Source organism: Pan troglodytes, chromosome 8 (genome assembly GCF_028858775.2).
Source record: "Pan troglodytes isolate AG18354 chromosome 8, NHGRI_mPanTro3-v2.0_pri, whole genome shotgun sequence".
NCBI lineage: Eukaryota > Metazoa > Chordata > Mammalia > Primates > Hominidae > Pan > Pan troglodytes.
Window position 1 is genome coordinate 36,538,987 of NC_072406.2, and position 16,103 is coordinate 36,555,089.

A 16,103-nucleotide genomic window follows, 5' to 3' on the forward strand; every position below is an offset into this window, starting at 1 on the left:
TGTCTGTTAATCCTCTCTCATTCATAAAAATAGCATATGTGTTGATGATCTACATTAAAGTAATTGTTTACCACGGGTAGTATTATAGCGATAATCTATAAATAATGTGAAAGTTTGTAGAAAATTAAAGTATATAGAACTGTAGAAAGAGATAAATCTTTAAATATTTAAGGTTTTGATCTGCTTGTATAATGAACTGGTGTTTTAGCCATTTGAGCCACCTAGTGGTAATATACATGAGATATGATTTCTTATTCTGAAAAAAAATGTAAAAGTTTAACAGTTTCCAATTTAAAAGGAATAAACTAAGTAAAGCGAATCATAACCATTATATATTATACATTCAGCTTTTGAATTATTACTTATTGGTAGAAGATTGACTATTAGAAAATAAATTATAAAAACAGTTATTTGCTTATTTTGTTTCTTCTAATAGAGGCCACATAGCCAAGAAAATTAAAATTATAAAAAATTATAATTGAAGGGAATATTTGCAATATGTATAAGAAAGAAAAAGCAATCAAATATTTAGTGGACTAAAATGAATAATACATTTTCCAACTTAATTGTATTCCAATGTAACCTTTGATAAGTGGTCTTCAGTGTAGTCATATTCTCTTAAGTCTGTCTTTTAGCCAATCATTAGTCTGTCTTCTTATATTCAAGGAACAAAACTGAATCACTAATCTGCTCAGTGATCCATTAGAAATACTCTGTAACTGATCACACTGTGTCTAATTTTAGATTTCTTTTACTGGGAACTGTAGATCAAAGCAAGTTTCCATTTTGGCTCTATTCTGGTATAATAACTTCCGGCAGAGCCAAATCATGAAATACTGCTAACTTCACGTGTTAGAATCCACATTCATCTTTGCCTTGTTAACTTTTAAGGAGCTTTTTATCTGTTGTTCCAAGAATGCCAGGTTCTTTGGTTTCCTGCTTTCTTAAATTGCCATATGTCTCTAAATAGGTTTTTTTCAAAATCAGAATTAGCACAAAGATAGATAGATTTGTCTTCTTTGAATTCACCAGCCTCCCTACTTGGTAGGATTGCAAAACTATCTTATGAACCCAGCAGAGAAAATATCCTCTCTTCTTGATGATCCTGCTTGTTGGAACTCTGACCTCTCCATTTCTTCTGTGGTTTCACTGGGTAATCTGAAGACAAGTCTTCACGTGTGGTTCCTGGAAGCAATGACATCTAAAGTTGATCTAAAGTCGAGAGGATTGAAGCGTGCCAGCCTGAGAGCAGACAAAACCTTTAAGGAGTAATTGAGCAGGGTAAAAAGGGAATAGACTCTAAAAGAGGAGGAGCTTCCCTGATACATAAGCCACCCAGGAAGATCTGTGGGGGAACAAGATAATGGAGGGAGAATTCTGCTACAACAGAATGGTGTCTGTTGTTTTGCTCCCCTCCCTCCACCTTTTTTTAGAAATACCATTTTTCTGGATAGAATGTGTGGTTGTAGGGTAGACGTGTTTCCTAGGCTGGGCCAATCAGAGAATTACCTGAGTCGTTTTGAACTCAGCTCTAGTGAGAAGTCTGAGATATTCTCTGGTGTCAAACTCAGGAGATGTGAACTGTGGTGCTGCTTCCTGCTTTGTGGAGAAGATCAGTCCAGAAGATGAGATGGCAGCTGACAGCAGAAACAGGCAGAGACATAGAGCAGGGAACATGCCTGAGCCACGCTTTTTGGAACTAGTACATTTCCCCTTGTGCCTCAGCTAGTTGGAGTTGGGTTTCTGTCACTTACATCCCAAAGAGTCCTGATTAGTACAGAGCAGATACTGCCTGCATAGTCAAGTAACTTGTTCAAGGGTTATCAGTGAACAGAACATTCTGGAAGGTAAGGGAAAACAGCAGGTTCCAGAGTCCCAAGAATCAGGAAGATGATGATCAGGAGGAAGACCTGATAATAATCAAAACAGGGTAAGTGACTGATTTAATATTCATAAGACACAGAGACGCAAGAGGATATGAACTTTTCATTTACCTTAAAATGCTCATTCCAAACCATGCAAGTTTCCTTCATTTCTTTTCTCCATATTAAAATTTTTACTAATATATCATGATGACTAACTTTTGCAAGTAGGAAGTACCAAGATGCCTAATAATAGCTTCTGGGTTGGGGCTGATGCTAGCTGTAGCAATATCGCATCTGTTATGCCCATGGCCCTATCTCAGTAAAACTGCCCCATTTAGTAAATGAGGGTTTTCCAAAACCTTCGGTCCCCAGCCGTGTTTGGTATCAGGTGACGTGCCCATCCCCATCCTGTCCCCATCTCACTCATAGTTTATTAGGTCAATTTGAAATTTCAAAAGTAGAGTCTTCATGAAATGAAGACTAAACACAAAATTCCAAAACGAACTTCAAAAACCCACAAAGACTGCAGAACAGTAAGTAAACTTACTTAGGGAATATGAGGGAGCAGGGCTTTCCTTTCTTCTGGGTGCATTTTTAATGCAGAGTCGCAGATATCAGCCAGTGCTAGGGTCTGGCTCCTGTTCAGGTGGCCTTGGTTTCCCATCTTCATCTCATTAGCCACAGGCTCTTTGAATGAGCTTATTAACTATCATGGCTTTAGCTTCCACCAAGGTGCTAATGGCTCCCAAATTTCCATCTCTAGTACTAAACTCTTTCTTTCTTTCTTTTTTCTTTTTTGAGACAGAGTCTTTCTCTATCACCTAGGCTGGAGTTCAGTGACGAGCTCTCAGCTCACTTCACCCTCGACCTCTGAGACCCAAATGATCCTCCCACCTCAGCTCCCCAAGTCACTGGGACCGCAGGTGTGCACCACCATGCCCAGCTAATGTTGTTTCTTTTTTTGTAGATACAGGGTCTCCCTATGTTGTCCAGGCTGGTCTCAAACTCCTGGGCTCAAATGATCCTCCTCAATAATAACTTAATTGTATATTTAAAAATAAGGAATGTAAATGGATTGTTTGTAACTCAAAGGGCAAATGCTTGAGGGGATGGATAGGGTTATTCTCCATGATATGCTTATTTCACATTGCATGCCTGTATCAAAACATCGCACATACCCCATGAAAATATACACCTACTATGCACCCCTAAAAAATTAAAACCATAATTAAAAAAAAGAGATCCTCTTGCCTCGGCCAAAGTACTGGGATTTACAGGCATGAGCCACTGTGCCAGGCCCTAAACTCCTTCTCAAACTCAAGACCTGTGTATATAATTGTGTACTGGACACTTTTTCTCATAAGTCCCAGGGAAACCTCGAAGTCAATGCATCTCACAATGAAACTCTTCCTAAGTTCTTCATAGTCCCTGTGTCAGGGAGTAGTACCATTATCTACCTGATTGCTTAAGCCAGAAACCTGTGAATCATCAGTGATGCCCTCACTTATTGTCCCCTATGTCTTCTCAGTCATTATGATACTTCAACACTATTTCTATTATTTCTGAAAAACACCTCTTTCTATCCCCAGTACTACATTCTTAGTCAAGATTCTTCTTACTTTTTGTATGTCTTCTTCTAACAGCCTCCTAATTTCTTTTCTCAGCCTTGAGTTATTCACCTCTCACTATCATTCTCCTTTCTGGAGTTAACTTTCTAAATTGAAGATCTCATAATGTCAGTTTAAAAATCATTCATGAGGCTGGGTGTCATGGCTCATTCCTGTAATATCTGAACTTTGGGAGGCAGAGGCAGGGGGATTGCTTGAGGCCAGGAGTTTGAGACCAGCCTGGGCAACATAGTGAGACCCCCGTCTCTATTTAAAAAAATGAAAATGAGGGCCAGGAGTGGTGGCTCATGCCTGTAATCCCAGAACTTTGGGAGGCTGAGGCGGGTGGATCACGAGGTCAGGAGATCGAAACCTTCCTGGCTAACACATTGAAACCCCGTCTCTACTAAAAATATAAAAAAATAGCCGGGCATGGTGGCGGGCACCTGTAGTCCCCGCTACTCGGGAGGCTGAGGCAGGAGAATCACTTGAACCTGGGAGGCAGAGCTTGCAGTGAGCTAAGATTGTGCCACTGCACTCCAGCCTGGGCAACAGAGGGAGATTCCATCTCAAAATAAATAAATAAATAAATAAATAAATAAATAAATAGAAAACGAAAACATTAGCCAGGTGTGGTGGTGCAGTCCTGTAGTCCTAGCGATTTGGGAGGCTGAGGTGGGAGGATCACTTGAACCCAGGAAGTCGTGGCTGCAGTGAGGTATGATCGCACCACTGCATTCCAGCCTGGGTGACAGAGTGACATGCTGTGTCAAAAAAAAAAAAAAAAAGAAAAGAAAAGAAAAAGAATATCTTGCATGAGATCATTTGCTAAGGAGCCATGAGTTCTTTTGCATGACCTTTTCATCCTGTCCAACATGGTGGTTAGCCAGTCCTTCCCTTCAACTCCACATTCCAGCCAGGCTAGTTGCTCCTTAAATGTGCTGTGCTCCTTCCTCCCTTGGTGTGCTGGCTGCTCCTTCTATGAACATCCTCCCCACTGCTTCTGCCTGCACGGCTTTACAATTCAGCTCAGGTGCTTCCTCCTTTAGAAAGCCTTAAACTTTTTTCTCTGTGAACACGTCTACTATAGGCTTGCTGTGCCATCATCTGTTTACTTCTAAGTTTCCCCAAATATGTTGTAAACTTCTGGAAGCTAAAACCAGCACCTGGATGTTCAATGAATAATCAAATAGAGTATCTTATTTAACTGGTAAGTCCAAAGATGATTAAAACCACGAACTCTTTACTAATTACCCTGTTTGGTGTTTACACTCTGGGCAGAATCAATTCTGAAACAAATAAGAAAAATGAAGATAGCAGTGGTGCTATATTAGTATTGATAAAAGACACTGCGAAGGAGGAACCTCCTGCCATTATCCACCCACTTCTAGCAGAAGAGATTGGTGGGTGAAAGAAATGAAGTAGGGTAACCTAACCTGACATAAGCTAGGGTGGGCGGAAGGCAATCATTGCTTTCTGATGGAGTAATACCTAGGTAGAGGTTCTGCTCCATTGTTAGCTGTTAAGCAGCTGTAACAAACATCGGCAGGTGTCTGAACTTTAAAAGCCTTTGATTGTCCAAAAAAGACTGGAAAATACCTTTCCAGAAGAAAGAGAGGAGTTGTGTAGCATCCTATGAGGACTCAAACAGAAGAGTGGATGTGATTTGGATTTTTATGCTCCCAACTCAGAGGAGTTGGCCGGGTAAGCTGTTTTCAGTTTTATCTATTTACGCTATTACTCAGTAACATTTAGCAGATAGCTAACAAGATAGCATTTAGTCTTTTTTTTTTTTTTGTATTTTTTAAAAAAATAGAGACAAGGTCTCACTATGTTGCCCAGGCTGGTCTCAAACTCCTGGGCTTAATGATCCTACCACCTTGGCCTCCTGCAGTGTTGGAATTACAGCATGAGCCACCATGCCCCACCAGCATTTAACTCTCTCTAGGTCAACTATATTAATCCTTAAGATCTCTGCCCCTTTCTTTCTGGGACACTTACCCATCTGAATTATCCACCAGAGATAGCCTAACCTTTACCCTCCATAGAGGGGAGCTAGAGATACATCCAAGGGATATAAAATAGAGGACCTATCATACTGGTCAAATAAGAAATTTTCAGCAATATTTATTTAGCACCAACTCGGAAGTTGCTCTAGAATTCCTATAAAAAGGGGATTAAGGACATAATTTGTTTGAGTGGGGAGGGGCTGATGGAGATTATGTAGTAGTAGGTGAAGCTAAGTCTTTTCTGAGTCCTTGAATCCCCTTCTTGTGTTGCCATGGTATCTATTTTCTTACTGTATTATGCTGGGCATTGTGGGAGATTTTTTTCAAAAACAGGTTGTTAAAGATGAACCCTGCTCTCAAGAAAATTAGAGTTAAGCTTGGGGAGACAGAAATAATAAGTTTAAGAGGCCGTTAATTTACCAAGAACAATTTTCTGAAGACAACTGAGGTATAGGAAAATTCTAGTGTAACTTGATAGATGAGAGTCTAACAATTTTAATAGAGTAAATTTGGGGTCCATATTATTGCAAGATAAATGAAATAATGAGGTGAGCCTTCGTGTCTGGTTGACCAGGAATTCTGGGTCTGACTACACTATTTAATGCTTTCAGATACAAGTTGGTACTCCTTGGTGGCCATTGTGTTTAATATCTGGTTAAATATCAATGAGAATCATTCTGGCTCTTGGGCTTGGATGAATTTTCAGGGCAGTTGCAGGGATTCTGGGAATCCCTTGGTAACTTGGTCCCCATTTTTTCAGCCTAAGGCAGGGAGATTGGGCTGAGAGATTACTGGGGATGTGGTCATACTTCCTTCATTTTCCAATTTCCTAAAACAGGGTTGCTTGCAGTCTTTCCACCCTGTCTTGCCCCCTTCTGTATCTCATGTGTCTCCTCTCCAGAAAATGAAAACTTGCTTGCTCTGCCCCATTTGAAAAATGGGGTTGAGCACAGAAAAAGACAGTGCCAATGTCCAATTGCATTATATCTGAATTTACATTATCAAGGGGCATGTTTATTAAGGGATTTTCCTATAATCATGTTCTCTTTGAGTTGAAAGAAATCAAAGTATTGCCTTGAGGAGAAAGAATTAAGATATAATTATTGTATAGGGTAGATATGTGTGAGTAATCAAAACTAAGGTTTTTGAGTGCACACTATAAGCCAGACCCTGTTCTAAGCAATTTATTTCTCAGTGGCCCATTGAGGGCTGTACTATTAATATCCCCATTTTAGAGATGTGGAAATTTAGGTATTAAAAAATGTAATCTTTCCCAAGCGCATGTAGCTAGTAAGTGACAAAGTTAAGATTTTAACCTCAACCAGTCTTACCCTAGAGACCACGTTTTTTTAACTACAATATTATTGTGAAGTGAACAAGTATAGGGTGCCATGTTTGTGTTTTGTTTTGTTTTTAAATTAGGTCAAATTCACAGCTGGACCATAATAAATAAAAATCTTAATAGCTAGCTTTGTTATAAATGAAAAGAACACAATGAGGGTAGGAAAACCCTGCAAATACTTGGAATTTTGATTTCTAATTTCTAAAGAAATTCTGATTTGATTTCTAATCCTAGCCTCTTAGGTTTTCCCAGAGGCATCTTGCTGTCTTACTTGTCTTTTCTTTCTCTAGAATCTTCAGTTTTTCTCTTTTAATTCCTTTCTCTTGCCCGTGTCTACTCCATCTTGGGAAAAACCGTGAGTGACCTAGTCTTGACTGTACCTGCTTTCTCTAGTTTTTAAAAAATACCTGTTTCTCCCTTCCACTCCCTCCATTTCTTCAAGCTTCTTCTCTTGAAGGTCCAAGTAACCTCTCTGTGAAGCTCAAAGACATTTGTCATGTCTACTATTTCTTGCTCCTTTATTTTCTGTAATACCGCGAAGTCCAGCACGTTTGCTTCTTTTTTCCTTTTCTTCACCTCTCGCCTTCCTCCCACCCTCTCACTGTGGGTTTCTCCAATGCTTATTTCTTAGAACTCTGCTGTTCTTTTGATGCATTTTCCCCTTTGCAAAGGTCATCTGTTTTCAAAGTTTCGTCTCTCCTTTTCATACGGGCTCTTTTAGATCTATCTATACCTTTGTCATTTCCTCTTACGTGAATGCCAGTATTTATTTCCAAATTCTTCCTGGAAATTTCCATTTAAATATTTTACGGTCACCATTAAGCTCAAAGTGCACAAGCCTGAGCTTATAATCAGTGTTTTCCACATGGAAATAAATTTTTGAAGAAAGATGAGGGGTCTATTGGGAAAGAACTCACTTAAAGTTGAGAAAATTGAAATTAGTAAAATATCTAATTATTATTTTCATAACAATAATAATAGAAAAACACAAAGCATGTGCATTAAACCTGGCAGCATTTTAAGTACCTTATATAGATTAACTTATTTAAACCTTAAAACAGTTATTATTCTTATTTTACAGTTGAAGGAATTCAGCCTAGAAATGCTAAAGCAACAGCCCCCCACCAAATGACATCACATGGCCGTTAAGTGGAGGATACAAATTCATCTCAGGCAATGTCGTTGAATTAATGGAGTCTACTCCTAACCAATACATTATATTTCCATGCCCTGTTTTCTAATTTCCCATGCTCAAAACTATACTCATTAACATTCTTTTTTTTTCCAGTCCAATCCATAACTTCTCTACTTCTCTTTCAAAATGTTTTTGTTGTGTCTATCAGTCAGGGTCTGCAAAGGCACAGATGGTCCATTCCAAAAAGACACAGAGGGATGGTTCAGAAAACCAGGAAGAGATGAGGAGGCTCCCAGGTATTAAACTATTGGGATGCTGTTACCACTCCTAGTATTGAAAGGACAAAAGGGATGGGCAATGCTCTGGGTTGCCAGTCCAGAGAAAGCTGATCGATGGAGCTGGGTCTACCCACCAGTTCCCAGAGGAACACAGCCGCTACTGAACACTGCAGAGGCATGGCATAGGGTGAGGAGGTGAGTGTGGAAAGCAAATGCCCACCCTTTCTCTCCAAGAGCCTTCCAATTTCTTGCTTGTGCTTCCTAACCTCATGCCTGGATCCTTACTACCTCTTCAATAACCTTACTTCATTCCCTTCTGCTCTATTCCACCACACATTGCCAGATCAGTCTCTCAGATGCTGTGTTCCTTATGCCATTTTTCTTCTCACAACCTTGAATGGCTGGGAACTACTCCTCAGTTTGTTGTTGGTGATCCCCAAATCCTGAGTCCAATCTCTCATTCCAGTGTTATCTTCTGCAGCTCTCCTAGCCCCTTGCTCTAATTGGCCTCCTCACCATTCCCCTCTCTACACACAGCTCATTTTCCTGCCTGCTTCAAATGCCATTACATAACCCTCTGTACACCTGGAATAATTTTTGTCTTCCATCTACATATTATATATTTCAAGGCCCATCTCCTCTGCAGACCTTCTCTGACTGCTCCTACATACATGGTTTCCTCTGTTTTCTTTGATTTTTGTTGAATTGCGGGTAGCATCTTACCAATCCTGTCTTAATTATGTTTGTGTTTGTTTCATGATTGTGCATCTTGTCTCCTCTAGCTGAAGGGTGAGGATTCTAAATCAGTGGTATGGTCCATGGTTCATTGGTGTGACTCATTTTTTAAGCTGTAACAAACAGTTTGAAGGGGTATAGTTCATGTGTCTCAGCAAAGAGTGATCTATGCTCTAAGCTCCTTCCTATAAAACCAGGGGAATCCCAGCCTCAGGTACCTCTCTCTCCTCGCAGGGTCCCAGGTGTTCCCCTTTGTTGCTAGAAGCATGTCAGATCAGTGCCCCAAGATCATCTCTGCAGTGCTTGGTCTTTGCTGCTGTAGGTTGTAGGCCTTACTGCAATAGGTCTTTGACGTTGATCAGTGCTCAGTAAACACCTTTCAACTTTCTTTCTGGGAATTGTTCATTTCCATGGGCTCTGCATACTTTTCAATGTTCATGGTGCAAACCATCCTGTTTGCCAAGAATTGCCTGTTGGGATGAGATTATTTGAAGTATAACGAAGCTTCGTACCTCCAGAGAATTCTAGCCTGCTGACCCTTACTTAGTCTCTGTGGCTGAAGTTGGTCCATGTCAACTCTTCCCCACTCTAGGGCAATGCTGGGGACATGGTCTTCATTTCTCTTCTTTGCTCAAGAATTTCAGTGCTGGAGTTGACTGTGAGCTCTGTTCAACTGGGAAACCTCTGAGAAACTCTCTGTGACATGCTTGGACATACTTAGTTCCTCTAACTGGCAAAACAATGTGTTCTCACAAGGCCCTTGCCAGCTATCATCTGCTACATTGTTTACATGTTGATTTTTTTTTTCTCTCTGTCCTTTTCCCAATCACATACTTTAAGGTTCTAGAATGTCCTTTACTTCTACTGGGAAGGTTTAAAACTCAACCTTTTAGTAGTTACGTAGAGGCAGGAGGAGTTAGAGGAAATAAGTGTATGCATTACATTACTCTTTTAGATGATTTCTCTGGCCTGATATCTAGAAGCTTTTCTCATCTTCTTGTATTTTTCTACCCTGTCTTTTTTATAGAATGCACCTTAAAATAACAAAAAAGACACGTTCTCCAACAGCTTAGTCTAAACTGGAGGAATTTTAATCCTAAGAAAGGCCAAAGTATTCCAGAAAGAGGAAGAATTTGCATGGTGGAATCAATTAATAATGGATATCTTGAGGTCTCCTGAATTACATATATAGACTTGAAAAATAATTGTGCTCATTAATTTTAGAGCAAACAAATTCAACTTTCGTCTTTAAAAAATCTACTATGGTTTGTAATTAGGTAACAAAATGCACTGTTCTCCAAATTCAGCAGCAGTTTGCTCACTGTCTAGATGTTTCTTCCTATCAAGTGAAAGCTATATTGCCTTTTAAGAGTTGATCACAGAAGTGAAAAACATCACCAGACTAGTTAAATCCAGACACAGAGAATGGAGGTAAAAAAGAATCCTTTAAAAAAGCTATTATCCATACAAGAACCTTCTTCTCTGAAGATTTTGGCATCATGAAGGAACTTATCTGTCTGCCTCAACTGTCATAAAATTGCACGTTGTGAAACAGGAAGCCAGAGCTAGAGGGAAGCAGAGAAGGGGGCTGGGTGATTTCCTTTTGCAAACACAAAGACCTTCTTTCGTTGGAAGGAAAAGAAAAAAAACAAGCCAGAAGCTGAAGTTGGTGGGTTTGAGGGCTTGCAAATGCAGGCAGCTGAAACTTTGTAAACAGTTAGCATAAAACTCATTTTTAATCTCATAAACTTAATTTTTTCCCCTAGCATATGGGATGCATAAAAAGGAAATAAAACTTTAGTAAATTGAGCCTTACTTGTGCTTTATAAAAAAGAAATTGAATTGCTCTAATGGCAGCTGCAGCTGGCTTTCAGCTTCGAACAACCAGTGTAAATCTAGTTTTTAGTGCTTGATTTAGTAAACACTCAGCTGCAAACAGGCTTCCACAACAGCTCTGAATGCAAGGTTTTCTGTAAAGACTGTTATGTAACCTCTGTGTGTTATGTCTTTAAAATATGTGAAGGAGAGCAGAAACCTTGATTGAGATATCTTACAATTATTCTTTCCTCTATATTTAAAGCTGCATAGACTTTGCTACTCATTATATATAGAGCTAGCACGAATGGATCCTAACAGGCCATGAATTTAAATTTATGTGCACTAGTCATTAAAAATAAACAAAAGTAGAGTACTAATAATGGTCTGGGAAGCCATAGTTGAGTTGGACACATTGGTTGGTTATCTCAAAGTGATCATCACAGCTTGTTTGTGGCTCTGCCCTTCTCTGAGCCTTATGTCAGGCTCCCACACATTGAAGAGCCTTGAGGAATCATATTCTGCTTGGCAAAGGCTGCATGTGCCCGGCTTGCAATTTTTGCTAAAAATAGGGGGAAAATCTTGTTCCTGATGAGCAAGATGAAATGTCCAACTGTTTTTAAATGGATGCATAAATAACTGTTGAGATTATAATGCTAGTCTATCTAAAATATTTCTTATTGACCTGGCTTAGAGGGGGATTTGTAGCGTTCTGGTGGTTGTCACTTTTCCCATCACTAGATACCAACAGGTAGACAAAATGAGAGTTGGTATCTTATGGCATTCTTGCCAAAGGAACTTTTTAAAAGAACCCTGGGAAGGATGGCCAGGGTTAACCCTGGGAACAATTTTGAATTAGGATAAATCTGTGCCTGTTTCTTTCTCCCTTAATTGTCTTCCAATACCTCAGGCTTATTTTTAGCTGGCTGTCAACCAAAACTTCTTAAGGCATTAATTGATAAGTATTAAGGTACTCCATTTCTCAGGGGTATTTCCAATTTTAAAAGAGACTCGTGAATGTGGAAAAGTCCTAAGACCCCCAGTTTGGGATGTTCGCACGACAGGTTCTGGGGTTGATCTGGGTAGAGGGCAACTTGTTCTAAGGCTGGCTCTGGGCACAATGGCCGGAGTTTCGAAAAGTAAATTTACACACACCCTTTTTCTTTTTTCCCACCATCTGGTTGTTCAGCTGCCAGCAACTGGAGCTATTAAACAAATGGGGACTTTAGGAAATTTGAAAACCAGACTGCTGCACAGTATGGTAGGTGGAGAGAGAGTCAGCAGTGATGCCTCTACTTGTGGCTTGCTGTTACCAGCTGAGTGACCTTAAGGAAGTCACTTCAACTCTCTGAGCTTCCGCCTGGCCTTTGGTTTCATAAAATCATGAAAAAGCACAATGAAAATGCACAATGAAAACTGTAAAGTACTACACAATTGCGAGATCCTTTGATTATTCAAGGCAGTGAAGGATACATACATAATAAATAGTAGCTTCTTATTCCCAGGGAGAGGGTAATTATCACCTTACCATTGTGATTCAGAGAAATAATGTGAGCAAGTAACAGATCTTGTTATATCTGTAGATGAAAGTCTGGAACTTGCAGAAGATTAGATCGCTGACTATTCAGACAATTTAAAAGGATGGAAGCATTACAGAAATTAAAGAGAAAACATTAAGGTGAAGACACTGGGCTATTCCAGTGTAATCTGTATCCTGTAGCCTGAATCGCCTGACAGGGGTTCAAATAATACCAGGTCTCTTTTTAATATTCAAGTCAATCACCTATGAGCCTACCTGTTTATATTGGAGGTATATATTGTAGTTATAGCTTATTATTACTATTTGAAACAGAGTTTTACTCTGTCACCCAGGTTGGGCTGCAGTGTTGTGATCCCTGGGCTCAGGCGATCCTCTCACCCCAACCTCCCAAGTTGTTGGGACTACAGGCGTGCACCACCATGCCTGGCTAACTTTTTTGTATTTTTTTGTAGAGACAGGGTTGCACCATGTTGCCCAGGTTGGTCTCAAACTCCTGGGCTTAAGTGATCCACCTGCCTCACCCTCCCAAAGTACTGGGATAACAGGCATGAGCCACCGCATCTGGCTATCTTTATTTTTCTTTAATTTTTTAAAATTACATTTTAAATGAAAAACTGTGCACATGTGGTTTAAAAAGTCAAGATGGTAGTAAAAGATCTATTACAAAATTCAGCAGTCTTCTGACTCACCCCTTCTCACTTCTCCCAGGTCCCCTCTCCAAAGTCAACCACTTCCAGCTCTTTTAACTTCCTTTTGGCATTTAACATCTCCAAAGTTCTAAACACTACACATATATTTCTATATTTTGATTTGTCCATTCTAGACATTGTCTATCGAATTCTTATTGTAGGAAACATAACTGGATTTCTACACTGCCTCCATTTTGCTTCCTTTTTCTCATTTTCCCAATATAGTGCAATTACAATTTTGGTTAAATCAGTATTGTTGTCATAATATTTTTTATAACTGAGTGCTGTAGTATACTATGGTTGCTTTTTCTTTCCTTCCTTTATATTTTTCTTAAAGTTAATAATGCCTTTTTTGTTTGTTTAGTTTTCTTTGTATCTATTTTTAAGTATTTCCATCTTTTCTAATGGCTGTTTTTAGTAAAATATTACACAAAGCTATTCACAATAGCCTACCTATCAGTTTCCTTTTGTATTTTTTGAGATACTGCCTCTAGAGACCTTTCTTCTTACCTCCAGGCTGGCTAGATAGTAGTCACACCTTTGGATTACTTTTGCTCCTGTTCCAGGCCTTGGTGGGCTTTCTGAACCTTTTTTTTTTTTTAAACAAAACAAAACAAAACATAAACGCTTTTTCTAACTCTTTTTTGTTAAAATCAGAGAATATCCTCCAGGAGTTTCGTCTAGGTTAAATGATGTTATAGTAGCAGAGGGAATCAGGATGATAGCCCCAGCATGCCAGTCATCTGAATCACACAATTTCATTCATTCTGTCTACTTGATGGGCGTTCTATTATCACTAGGCAACTCCCTTTACTATTGTCTTGAAAATTCTTTTTTTTTTTCTCTCTCTTGGTGTGAGTCTTCTCTTTCGTGTAGCCTACATATTCTTAGTTTACTCCCTCACTCTGGTGAGGTCATGGTATGGTTTGACTGCCCCCTCCCAAATCTCAACTTGAATTGTATCTCCCAGAATTCCCACATGTTGCGGGAGGGTCACAGGGGGAGGTAATTGAATCACGGGGGCCAGGCTTTCCTGTGCTATTCTTGTCATAGTGAATAAATCTCACAAAATCTGATGGGTTTATCAGGGGTTTCTGCTTTTGCTTCTTCCTCATTTTTCTCTTGCCACTGTCATGTAAGAGGTGACATTTGAGGCCTCCCCAGCCATGTGGAATTATCAATCCAATTAAACCTCTTTTTCTTCCCAGTCTCACATACGTCTTTATCAGCAGCATGAAAATGAACTAATACAGTAAATCAGTACCAGTAGAATGGGGTGTTGCTGAAAAGATACCCGAAAATGTGGAAGTGACTGTGTAACAGGCAGAGGTTGGAACAGTTTTGAGGGCGCAGAAGAAGACAGGAAAATTTGTGAAAGTTTGGAACTTTGCCCAATATCCTGATAGTGATATGGACAATAAGGTCCAGGCTGAGGTGGTCTCAAATGGAGATGAGGAACTTGTTGGGAACTAGAGTAAAAGTGACTCTTGTTATGTTTTAGCAAAGAGACTGGTGGCATTTTGCCCCTGCTCTAGAGATTTGTGGAACTTTGAACTTGAGAGAGGTGATTTAGGGTATCTGGTGGAAAAAAAACTTCTAGGTAGCAAAGCATTTAAGAGATGACTTGAGTTCTGTTAAAGGCATTCAGTTTTATAAGGGAAGCAGAGCATAAAAGTTTGGAAAATTTGCAGCCTGACTATGTAATAGAAAAGAAAAACCCATTTTCTGGGGAGAAATTCAAGCTGGCTGCAGAAATTTGCATAAGTAGCAAAGACCCTAATGTTAATCTCCAAGACCATCGGGAAAATGTCTCCAGGTCATGTCAGAGAACTTCACGGCAGTCCCTCCCATCACAGGCTTGGAGACCCGGGAAGAAAAAGCCGTTTCATGGGCCGGGCCCAGGGTCCCTGTGATGTGTGCAGCCTAGGGACTTGGTGTCCTGCATCCCAGCCACTCTAGCTGTGGCTGATAGGGGCCAATGTACAGCTCAGGCTGTGCCTTCAGAGGGTGGAAGCCCAAAGCCTTAGCAGCTTCCATGTGGTGTTGAGCCTGTGTTGCACAGAAGTCAAGAATTGAGGTTTTCCCAAACCTCCACCTAGAATTCAGAATATATATGGAAATGGCTAGATGACCAGGCAAAAGTTTGCTGCAGGGGTGGGGCCCTCATGGAGAACCTCTGCTAGAGCATTGTGGAAGGGAACTGTGGGGTCAGAGCCCTCACACAGAGGCCCTACTGGGGTACTGCCTAGTGGAGCTGTGAGAAGAGGGCCAACATCCTCCAGACCCCAGAATGGTAGATCCACTGACAGCTTGCACCCTGCACCTGGAAAAGCCACAGACACTCAATGCCAACCCGTGTAAGTAGCCAGGAGGGAGGTCATACCCTGCAAAGCCATAGGAGCAGAGCTGCCCAAGACCATGGGAACCCAGCTTTTGCATCAGCATGACCTGGATGTGAGACCTGGAGTCGAAGTACATCATTTTGGAGCTTTAAAATTTGACTGCCAGCCTGGATTTCAGACTTGCACGGGCCCTGTAACCCCTTTGTTTTGGCCAATTTCTCCCATTTGGAATGGCTGTATTTACCCAATACCTGCACCCCCACTGTATCTAGGAAGTAACTAGCTTGCTTTTGATTTTACAAGCTCATAGGCAGAAGGGACTTGCCTTGTCTCAGATGAAACTTTGGACTGTGGACTTTTTGAGTTAATGCTGAAATGAGTTAAGACTTTGGGGGACTGTTGGGAAGGTATGATCGGTTTTGAAATGTGAGAACATGAGTTTTAAATGAATCAGGGGCAGAATGATATGGTTTGGCTGTGTCCCCAACCAAATCTCAACTTGAATTGTATCTCCCAGAATTCCCACATGTTGTGGGAGGGACCCAGGGGGAAGTAATTGAATCAAAGGGGCCTGTGCTATTCTTGTGATAGTGAATAAATCTCATGAGATCTGATGGGTTTATCAGGGGTTTCCGCTTTTTGTTCTTCCTCATTTTTCTCTTGTGGCTGCCATGTAAGAAGTGCCTTTCACCTCCTGCCATGATTCAGAGGCCTCCCCAGCCATGTGGAACTAGAAGTCCAATTAA

The 16,103-nt window shown here is 40.3% G+C and overlaps 1 long non-coding RNA gene across 1 annotated transcript; it reads right to left on the reverse strand.

Moving 5' to 3' along the window:
- Positions 1 to 735: 735 nt before the first annotated feature.
- LOC107966906 (uncharacterized) lies at positions 736 to 13,788 on the reverse strand. The gene is made up of 4 exons (XR_010146824.1): positions 13,526 to 13,788; positions 1,755 to 1,910; positions 1,510 to 1,637; positions 736 to 1,242 (listed from the first exon to the last, which is right to left on the reverse strand). It is a non-coding gene; the product is annotated as an uncharacterized LOC107966906 (long non-coding RNA).
- Positions 13,789 to 16,103: the final 2,315 nt, after the last annotated feature.